Here is an 11,854-nt window from a genome sequence, read left to right on the forward strand (position 1 = left end):
GGCTGTTTTTGCAATACATGGACATATTTCCGATGTTATGAAAGATGGTATAAATTGCAAAGCCTAAAATATTTGCTTTCTTTATAGAAAGATGTGCTGCCCCTCACAAATACTACCCATATAACATGGTAGCTGGGGAATTATCTTGCCGTGTGAAAGGAGCTAATCTCCAGTCCTTTGCAGTGAATCTTTTCTGAGTAACTCAGTTTACTCTTCTTCATTAGATATGTCCATCTTGAACACTGGTTGTGACCGATTATTACAATCTTTATTTATAAATACTGTGTTTCTGTTGTCAAATATATAGCATTTTGTATCATATATGCAATATTACATTATGTAATCATGGTGTTAGTTTGAAAAAAAAAACCTAAAAGCAGTTCTTATCCACAAATACTAGCACATTTAAATAGAAATAAATAATGTATTATTTATTTGTTAAAGCATGAGCTATGTCTTTGGATGTAATTTAAAGAAATTCTAACTTTAGGATAGATTAAAGTTGGGAATAAAACTAATCCTGGGGGATTTAACTATACCTCATATTTCTCAAGAGCAGTTCCCCCCCCCCCAATTATATTTTGGAGGACTCTCGTCTTATTTTCTTAAAGCAACTTAATTTCCTTGCAGATCACAATATTAAAAATTAAATTTATACTGAGGACCTATATCAAAAAACAAAACAAAAGAATGGTTATCTCAGGTAAACTGTTCTACCATATAAATGAGAACTCTGGATTCTACACTATTGGAACAAAACTCTCCCTCCAGGCTTAATCTTCCATCAGAAAACTTTCTGTGTTGACTATATGAAAACTTCAATAGTTCTAAAGTTAAGGTACACATCTAATAATAAAGAATGGTGTAATCTCTTCATACACTAGTATGAATAAACCTTTTCATTGACTTTTATTGTATTATGCAATTTGGCTAGGAATACTAATAATAAATTTTCTACTCAATTGTTAAACAGTTCTAGGATAGCCTTAACCATATTCTTTCACTATATTTATTTCACTTTTTTTCCATAAGGTTTTCTTTTATTGAAAAGGCCATTCACAAAATACCATGTCCATAGATTACACAATATGGAGCACTTGTGCAGGGGCCAAGGTAATCTTCTCTGTATCATTGCAATTTTAATATATGCACTACAGAAGTGAGCACCATATTTTTTATTTTTTTTTGAAAGTGTATTTATTCATTTTGAGAGAGACAGAGACAGCACCAGTGGGGAAGGGGCAGAGAGAGAAGGAGAGAGAAAATCCCAAGCAGGGACCATGCTGCCAGCACAGAGCCCGATGCGGGGCTCAAAACCATGAAGCCAAGAGATCATGACCTGAGCCAAAACCAAGAGTAGGACACTAAACTGACTGACCCACCCAGGCACCCCTATATTTTTTATTTCTAATGACTTCATTTATACCCACAGTTTCTTTATCACTAATATATACCTTAGCTATCCAAAGGCTACATGGGCAGCTCCACATTCCCTCTTGAGCATCAAACCTGTGTCTCCCCAGTGTCCATTGAATATTCCTCTGCATGTTTCATGAACAACTTAATCTCATAATGTTCAAACCTGAATTCATTTCGCTTTTCTTTTCTTTTCCAAATTTACTTCATGTTGAGTATTCTTAATCAGTGAATGCTATCAATGTCCAGTCACTTTTCCGAAGCCAAAATACCGGCATTATTCTAGACCTTTTCCTTACACTTTCTCCTCATTGCTGTGCATTCCCTCTCTCCACACATTGAAACATCTGGAGAGTGCCAATTTTAGCTCCTAAGTATCTCCCTCTCTAAGTACTAAATACTCTTTTCTGTTCAACAGTCACATCCTCAGTTTGATTCATCATCTCTTATGCTCATGATGTTTATATTAGTCTCTTTACTAGATTCCTTGCCTAAATTCATTCTCAAACTATCCATATTCCATAACGCTTGCAAAATGAATAGGTATATCAGATTCATTTTTTTAAACAAGTTTGCTTAAATAATTCAGTACACACTGCCCAAATTAAGTTCAAATATTGTTATGGCATAAGGAGTTCTGAGTCTTCATCCTATATCCTCCAAAATGCATGTCCTTTTTACTTAATTGTATCCTATAATTCAGCCTTGCTGAATTAGGGTCATTTCCCAGAACATGTTAATTTCCTCCTTGTACTTCTGGGCCTTTGGATAAAAAGCTCTATCTAGTTTGTTCTCTTAACTTTCTACCTGACCAATTCCTGCTGGATCTTTAAAACCCAGCTTAATTGTAATATCATCTGAAAAGTTTTTTCTAGTGTTGTCAGTGAAAATGGCAGAGTAAAGAAATCCAAAAGTTCATCCCTCCATAAAGGCAACAAAATCTTGTAAAAACTGTCAGAATCAACCTTTTCGGAATTCTGGAAACAGATCAAAAGCTTGCAACAACGAAGGCAAGATTTAAGTAAGAAAAGTATTCTGAATCTTGGTAAGAACAGAGAGATTTTTGGTATTTTAACTTTCCCTGTTCTCATTTCACATTCCCCAGTTAATACACAACCCTTATACGGGTACCAGTACCAGAGGGTGGACAAGAACTCATTCTCAAAGAATCGTGGCTATTTGTTTTGACCTGTCTAACGGCTCTCTGAAAGACCAGCTTAGAGGGTTTGCCTTTATCCTGCCTAACTTGGAACTCTACAGGTGCTGAGGCAGCTTTCTGGGGCATTTGTCAAAAACATTTACAGGGAGATGTATATCTGTCTGAAACAATGGATAACACTTGGAGAAAATCACTCACTAATGAAAGAGCTTAGGAGAAAAGACTAGGGAATGCGATGCTTTAGGGAAACACCTGTTTTTAAAAGCTTCAACATAGTCCTGGGAATCTAGAAAGTCATGTGAATTTTCAGAGCAGGGCACATGCTCAATAAAGAATAAAGAAGGCCCTAAGCTGTCACTCTGACTGCCCTTCAGTATCTACACAGGGAGGAAGTAAAGGCTAAGGCAGAGTTGTAGACTGCTTAGCTGAGTGTTGAAGACATGCCCAGCATACATACATGCCACTGGAAAAGACTGGAGTTTATTGTTTCCAAGTGTTTAAGCAAATCTCTGTCCAGTCTCTAGCTCGTCACCAAACTAATAGAAACATTAGTGGCAACACATGACCCAGAATAGGGACTTTACAAATTAGCTCTGAAAAGTGACCAAAGAATAGCAACAAGGAAAAACAGCAAACCTTGGGGGCATTGGGTAATCTGATTTCCAGAGTTGCCAAATTATTATATTAAAAATGTTCAGTTTTCAACAAAAAATACAATGCATACAACTAATATGATCATATATGGCCCATAAACAGGAGGGGAGGAAACTCAATAAACAGAAACTGTCCCTAAGGAAGCCCAAAATTGATCTTGTTAGATTAAGACTAATCTACTTTATGTTTCTATTTCTAGAATATGTTCAGAGTTGGCAAATCCATTGAGACCAATATATTATTGGTTTCTAGGGGAAGGGACAGGGGAAAATAAGGAGTGACTCCTTAAAATGGGTATGGAGTTTCTTTTTGAGGTGATTAAAACTTTCAGGAATTAGGTGGTGGTGATGGTTGCACAACATTGTGAATATGCTGCATAGCACTGAATTGTATAATTTAAAATGCTTAAGGTGGAGAATCTTATGTCATATAAATGTATCTAAATAAAAATATGAGTTCCTCCACCCACTGAAAAACCTTTCAAGACTTCTTCACATTAGGTTTGATACTCTCTATAGGTATCATGGGTTCCTGTTACATATCTCTAACAGGAGAAATTGCTATTTATTTGCATTTCTTTTCACCTTGACTGTGGATTTATGGGTATTAGTGATAATACGTCTGTCTGATAGCTATAAGTGTGCTTGAGGTACAAATCCACCACACTGGAAAAATTTTATAATAGAACGTGCCTGCTAGGGATTTGTCTGTGATCATAAGGCAGATTCAAAATGAGAATGGTAATTGCCCTGAAAGTAACTGTCTAGAAGGAATATAGTAAATAGAATACGCTATAGCTATTCATCTTTCAGAGGTGGTCAAAAACAGCCACCTTTTGGAGTGGACACAGAGAGCCTTATTCTGAGCCATCAAAGGCATTGCTATAGCTTGAAACATGCTAAGCACAAGTGAAACAGTTCAACTGTAAGATTCATAAAATTAAACTATAGGATATTATACACATTGTGTCAGAAAAAAGTAAAATAGAAGGGTAAATGCTACAGAAAGAGCTAATGGGGATATTGTGACAGGATCTGGGCCTGAATAATGGTTATTTAAACCTTCAAAGTGACTCACCATCTCCCCATCTGTATACAGAATTCTACCATGTCCAATTGGGTCGTTATCAAAATAAATGTGGTTAACAGATGTCTTCAAAGTCTAAGACAATTAATTGGATATGATGGAACAAGAATACATTTGAAAATTATCATAAGTTTGCAGGATTTGATAGCTAGAAAAACTGTAGTGCTTGTAATAGAATGAGGAAGACTAGAAGTCAATCCATTTTGAGTAAAAGATGATAACAAAGAGGATTGGACATGTTAGTATGAAGACCAAGTGGAACATAGATATAAAATGCGAGAACTCAGGGTAAGGACAGACCTTTCTTAATATAAGCCAAGAGTTTTTGCAAACAAAATAAAAGTAGATGCTCTTCAAATTCACTGGGTTTTCTTGCTATAAATGACAGCCAGAAATTCATGTAACAAATAAGGAACATATTTTAGGCAAATTATTTTCTTTTTGTTGTTGTTTTTGTTTCAGTTTTTATTTTATTATAATAAACTTAATGCTGCAATCCAGCTAGACTTGGAGGGGAGTAAGGAAAACATGGAACCCATAGAACTGCAGGAAGAACACAGAGATCATAGGATATTTCCAGCAGATGGGGATGAAGGGGTGCTCTCCTGAGCTACAGAAGGAATGGTATCATAGTTAAGATAAAACACAAGTGAAATTTATTAGATTTGTCCACAATCAGCAATGGTGATCTTCTTACTGGTCTTGTCATTCCCGGACCCAGACCACTGCATGGCTTCCACAATGTTCATGCCCTCTTATACTTTGCCAAGTATAACCACTTCCTTGACATTCAACCACTTAGTCTTGCAGTGCAAATGAAAAACTAGGAACCATTTGTATCGTGTCCATCATATACCATGGACAAGATGTCAGGACACATATGCTTCAGGATAAAATTCTCATCATCAAATTTCTACCCCTGGATGGACTCACTGCCACCATCCTGGCACATTAATCCTGGAATAATTCTATGAAAGCAGTAGTTTTTAAAACCAAATCCTTTTCCCCAATGCTCAGAGCATGACAGTTCTCTGCTGTCTTTGGAACTTTGTCTGGAAACAACTCACAGGAGGTGCAGTTGAAGGGCTCACAGTCCATAGTGATGTCGAAAAACACAGTGGTGCTGACCACGGCTGGGTGGCATGGATAGTGTGGGGTGGCAGCATCCACAAGGCAAGCAACTTTTCTTCTAATTCATATTTCTAATAATTGTTCTGATTATTAATTCGTTAAGACATGTAATCAATATTTGCCAAAGGTCCAATATATGTTGAGAATAGATGGAGAAATATTATTTACAAAGATCCCATCTTTATGCAGCATACATAGTGATGAAGTTAAATATGTCAACCAAGGAAGGTCCTAAAGTTTGATTTAAGAATATCAGTGAGTATATACATTGCAAATCTGTTAGCACATAATCTGTCTGCCCTCTTTTCCTCAGTAGATTAATTCACTGTTATTATTAAATTCATGGCAAGTCCCATAAGCTGCTTCACCAAGTGGAAGCATTTTCACTAAACTACTCAGTTCTGAGCTTAGTACTGCTTCCTTAGTTTGTCATTATTTTATGTACCAATAATGTGCTAAGTAAAAACTGTTTATTGCTGGGGCTTGGCTCAGAGCATATAAAATCAAGGTACAGTAGATAGTTTTCCTGTCACATACAAAATTTTACAGTCTAGAAAATGAAGCAAATTTATACAAATTTATACAAATATGAAATTATTAATTAGAGTTTGGAAGGAGATGCATAGCTTGTTAGCTATAGGTAAAACCTGTCCAACTCAATGTTTTCATCAGAATTCGATATTAAGAGTTAAATACCAGTACCCAGGATCATGATTCAGTAGAATATCCTGTGTCCAGAGCAAAATGACCAGCCAAAGTGACAGGAGGTATTTTATATCTTGTTCCACTAGCATAGTCTACGGTAGGCTCTTCATTCTCAGAAGTCAAGATGGTAGCATCTTGCTTGATTAGAACTATATTTATAATCATGTATGTCTCCAAATTTCAAGTTTAATTCCTTTAAAAATATCAACATTAATTAGATATAATGTATTTAAATTTTAACTTAGAATAGATTTATTTACAACATAACTGAAAAGTCTATAAATAGTACTTTAATTAGGTAAAGGATCTAAACAAAAAGAAAGCCTATAAGCAGAATATACATTCATTTCAAGTAAGATTGGAGGAATTACTATGGAATGATCATGCGCTAAGCCACAGAGACATTTTTAATAAATTCCAAAGTGGAAATCGGTTTGTATGACCAAGGTAAAATTGTTCTGGAAATTTATTTTGAATTTTTGAGCAAAGACAGTCTAGTGACAGGCAACTTCAACTCAGATCGTTGATGAATGGATATGAATTGGATATAAAAAGTCAAGGAAAGTGTATGCAAGGGAATGCATTGCAGTGAAAAAAGTATTGTGAGCAAAGATGCAGAAGTCAAGTATAGGTGATAAGTTAGGGAAATGGCATATAGTTAAACTTGACCAGAATTGAATGGTTATGAAGAATATGCTAAGAAGGAATAGATCCAATCATTAGTCTTTGTATTAGCCATGACTTATTATTAGCAAGTGATATTTCTTATGGAATTATGGAATTCTAAGATGTGCAGCTTATTAGAGACTGTTTATATATAGCTAGATGGAGGAAATGTTAGGTTTTTTTTTTTCTCTTTTCAGGTAGCATGATGACTGGCATAAAAAGCTTTAGCAGAACGTGTTTTATCTGCTGTAGCAGAAAATATCTTAAAAAGAATTTTGATCAACTCAGCTTGATTCACATGTTCATCTCTAAATCAGTTTTTTTCTGGCTGAGGGAATGGAGTTCCATTTGGTTGGACATAGGTTAAATAACCACCACCACACCACCCTGCTAATTGAAATTGTTCCAATGGCTTATATCTGTTTTCCATTGCTGAATAACAAATTACTACAAACTTACAAGCATAATACAACACACAGTTATTGTCTCATAGTTTCCGTGGTCAGGAGTGCAGGCAGTTTAGCAGGGTCCTTTTTTCAGGGACTGAATGCCCATCTCTATTGACAGCTTAGCTAAACTAGTCCACATTATCCTACCGTGACATCCATTTTTGTGGCCAAGTGGATGGCGGGCCTTGAATTGACACTAATCCCTCTCAAGAGTGCAAGGATGTGTCCTCAATAACAGCCCCCAGAGCCACAAGACTTCCTCCAACATCTCTTGCTATATGCACTCTCCCCTGCCTCCCTGGCCTTTCCCCTTGTGAGCCCCTTGGTAAGATACCCCACCCATAGAAGCTTACCAAAATCCTGCTTCCTTTGGTTTGAACAGACCAATACAGCCTCAGCCTGGGAACTCCAAAGCATGCAACCCTTAGATCCTAATAATGACATGTGTCGCATGTCCTACTGTGTTCTCTCTACCTGCCTTGAGTTTCCCACATGCCCTTGGGGGTGTGACCTGTGTCTCCTCCAGGACCTATGAATAATAAATGTGTCTATCTTACTTTCTCTTGTGGTCTTCTGTTGAATCACTGTTCACCATCTGACACTCTGGGGGTCCACTTAATAGATGCTAATTTAACAAAGTCAATAATCTGGAAAGTAGACAAGACAGTAATCTACTTCAAATACCTTCAGATTGTTGGCAAAATTCATTTCTTTTCTTTTTTTCTTAAATTTTTATTTTAATGTTTATTTTTGAGAGAGAGAGAGAGAGAGAGAGAGAGAGAGAGAGAGAGAGAGAGAAAGAGCAGGGGAGGGGCAGAGACAGAGGGAGATGCAGAATCTGAAGTAGCTCCAGGTTCTGAGCTGTCAGCACAAAGCCCAACAGGAGGCTCAAACTCACAAATAGTGAGATCATGACCTAAGCCAAAGTTGGACGCTTTAACCAACTGACCCACCCAGGTGCCTCATAATAAAAATAAATAAATAAATAGATAAATAATATTAATTAATTAATTAATTAATTAATTAAATTAACTAAATAATACAAATAATAATTTTTTTCTTATTAATACAGTATTTGTCTTCTCTGTGTCAAATTCTAAACCAACCACTTTCTCCGCATAGGGAGGTGTAGGAAAAGGAACATACAAAGCATATGAGACCTGGGAGAAAGACCCATGGCAGGTGAAGACAGCTCTGTCATATGGAAAAGAGGATGACAAAGGCCACCATCAGGCAAAAAAAACCCATCGCCTCTGAGACAGAAAAGCCTAGAATGGCACAGTCTAGGAGAACAGCTCCTGGCTTCAAAAAGGGGCTCCTGGCCTAACCAATGATGAGGCTCCCAAACACAGTCTCAATTCCAGCCTCAGAGGCAGCCACCCCTACCATGGCTCCCCCAGCCCCAATGAATTTGGCTGCTGTGTCACTGCCCCATGAAATGGCACTGGTTCTCAATATGTGGCTAGGAGTAAGTGAGGTCAGGGGACACATGGCTGGCAAGCTGCTAAGGCTCTCATCTGTCAGGGTCTCCAGTGGTTTTAGCACTACTACTGCAGATAGTGATTGGCTCAACAGCTGAGAGGTGATCTTGACCAAGAAGGTGGTGGAGAACTTTGCACAGGCATACATTTTCAGGGGATGAGGGGCTGTGGCGGGAGCACTGTTCCCAGTGCAGACAAGACAACTCATTTCCTGTGATTGTAAGAGGTCTCCCTTTTCTTCCTGGCCATTAGTGAGGGACCAGTCTCGACACTTATAGACTGCTTGTAGTTTCTTTTCATGTGGCCCCCACAACACATTAGTACTAACTTCAATGTCTGCAAGGAATTTTCTTTTTCTTTTTCTTTTTTCAGTTTGCTACTCATTGCTTGACCAGATACCATTCCTTAAGGTCTATAATAATTTCTCAAATAAATGCATGCATTTTTTTTTGAAATCTTTGCTTTAAAAGTTAAATATAGTCTCCAAGGTGTTCTTATATAATTTTTCACTCAGATTTACCTATTGATTTTCTTTGAATTATCACCTCAAATCCTTGCTTGCTAATCTACTTTTTTCTCACATTCACATCTTTTTCCAAAAACAATGCCTTATTTACAGAAATAAACTTTTACAACCCTTTAGCTACTTGGCTTGTCCAGCATGCCTGAGTTCATTGATTAAAAGCAATGTCCAGAGGTGAATGGCATAAATACCTTTCTTGACCAGCCTAAGACAACCATGGAGGAAATTTACACTTTTCTGAAATTTGTAATAGCAGCTATTACCTGTATTAAGTGTTTCTCAGAAACTACATTTAAAGCTTTAAATCTTCTTCTAGAGTTATTATTCCTTTCTAGATTAACATCAATATTTTAGTGATCCCTTAAAATATTATTTTTACACTGAACACATTTTCTGACATAATAAACACTTGTAAAGACAATATCTGAATTATTTTCCTCAATATAGTAAGGCCTAAGTTAATATAGCTATTTTTTAATCTGACAAAACTCAATAGCATGTTAAGCCTGTGGTCAATGTTTTCAAATATTTTAAGGAAAGTTTTTGTTTATCCATGTCTCAATAATCTTACATTTACAAAGTTTATTTTTCTCAAACACAAGATCTAATATTCATATTTGCCAAATTTACTATTGTTATTATAAGTCCAATTTTTAAAAGAAGTATAATTTATCCATGCAGGACTAACTAACCTTAGCATTATTGATGTGCCTATTAGTATGAAAAGTAGGCCTTCTAGGTCTTGATTTCCAACTATTAACTAATATAGAGTGCAGGTTGAAGGTCAGAAACTTTGACATGCATTTTACTATAAGCTGGCATCAGTTTATGAACAAACCCTTCGCGAGTATTATTTTCATTTATAGTTATGACCATTTAATCACATTAGATCTAAGGTTTATATGAGACCTTACTATGAGCATCACTAAAATCAAGGCAAAGATATGTGAGCCCTTTTTTATTTTTTAAGTTTATTTATTTAGAAAGTCAGGGGAGGGGCAAAGAGAGCAGGAGAGACAGAGAATCCCAAGCAGGCTCCATGCTGTCAGTGCAGAGAGCCCAAATTGGGGCTTGAACTCACCAACTGCAAGATCATGACCTGAGCTGAAATCAAGATTGAGGTCTTAACCCACTGAGCCACCGAGGTACCCCTTTGTGAATCCTTTCTAGCTCTCTTCTCCTCAATAGATGTACCAATTCCCATCCCTCTTCTTTCAGTTCTTTTCTCAAATGTTCTCTTTTCCATTAGGGCCTCCATTGTTACCCTTTCTAAATGGTAACACCCTTCACCCCAAGCACTCCCTGGTTCCTCCTTTATCTTTTTTCATTTTCTCATTTTACATATTTAATTATTTGTCAGTTAGCCCTCTCCTTAGAATGTAAGTTCCATGAGAGCAAGGGTTTCATTTGTTTGTTGTTGTTGCTATTGTTATTTGTTTACAACACGTGTTCACAGAATCTAAGGAAAGGCTTGGAAATAACAGACACCAATGACTATTTGCACGTGAATGTGTATGTTACTTTCATAAGTCATAACATTTTATTAATTTTTAAAATTTTATTTATTTATTTTGAGAGAGGGAGAGAGAGCGTAAACAGAGAGATGGGAGGGGCAGAGAGAGGGAGAGAGGGAGAGAGAGAAAATCCCAAGCAGTCTCCATGCCATCTGCTCAGAGCCCAATGTGGGGCTCAAACCCACAAACTGTGAGATCTTGACCTGAGCTGAAACCAAGAGTCGGGACATTCAACTGTCTGAGCCACCCAGGTGTGACTATTAGTCACAATATTTTAAAGAATGACATTGCGTCATATTACTACATATGAACATAACTTGTTCTTCATAAACTCTTATTTATGTTTACTGATCATCAACCTTTGCAAGATGACACTTCTTTAATCATTCCTTATAGAATTCTCCTCAAATATTAAAATCAGTATAATTTAAAAATAATTTTTATTCTCTACTTTCCTCTCATCTTTTCCCAGCTATTTTCTTTCATCCTTCAAAAAGTTTTCAATTCCTTTAGAAAATTATATAAAAGTCTAAATCAAAATATTGTTCACTATTTTTACTTACAAAAATGATTATAAATAATGAACTTCTCAAAATAGAAGTGTATATTATTCCTCAAACTGTATTTTGCAAAAGTACACGATGTTATGTTACCTTATCTAGTAATTTTTTAAGCTTCTAATGTTAGTGTAGGCATAGAATCTGAATACTTTACCTAAATATTAAACTTCTCTTAAAAAGACATTAATAGGCAAAGAAATTTTAATATATTCCTTTCCATAACCAAGAGTAATATTAACATTCATCTAGTGAAATTCTCCAGAAAAGGAAAGACCTGTTAAGAGATTTAAAATGCTGGAAGAGAGCCTGCATTTACTATAAATGCATACTAAGAACCTTGCTGTATCGCACTTTAGAAATTAAAGTTCAAGAACCATTGCTAATGAAAGTAAAAGATAATTACTATTCAAAAGTCATTTTAGTTTAATGCCAAGAATTAATTTAAAATAATTTCACATTTGACCTAAAGACCCTTATGTTTTGGCCTACATCTGTATACTGCAAGTTCCC

The 11,854-nt window shown here is 36.2% G+C and overlaps 1 non-coding gene and 1 pseudogene across 1 annotated transcript; both read right to left on the reverse strand.

The window, feature by feature from the left end:
* Nucleotides 1–1,061: 1,061 nt before the first annotated feature.
* LOC115506623 lies at nucleotides 1,062–1,163 on the reverse strand. The gene has a single exon (XR_003966462.1). It is a non-coding gene; the product is annotated as a U6 spliceosomal RNA (small nuclear RNA).
* A 7,300-nt stretch (nucleotides 1,164–8,463) lies between these two features.
* LOC115506564 lies at nucleotides 8,464–8,943 on the reverse strand (annotated as a pseudogene).
* Nucleotides 8,944–11,854: the final 2,911 nt, after the last annotated feature.

This window comes from Lynx canadensis, chromosome F2, assembly GCF_007474595.2.
Source record: "Lynx canadensis isolate LIC74 chromosome F2, mLynCan4.pri.v2, whole genome shotgun sequence".
Lineage (NCBI taxonomy): Eukaryota > Metazoa > Chordata > Mammalia > Carnivora > Felidae > Lynx > Lynx canadensis.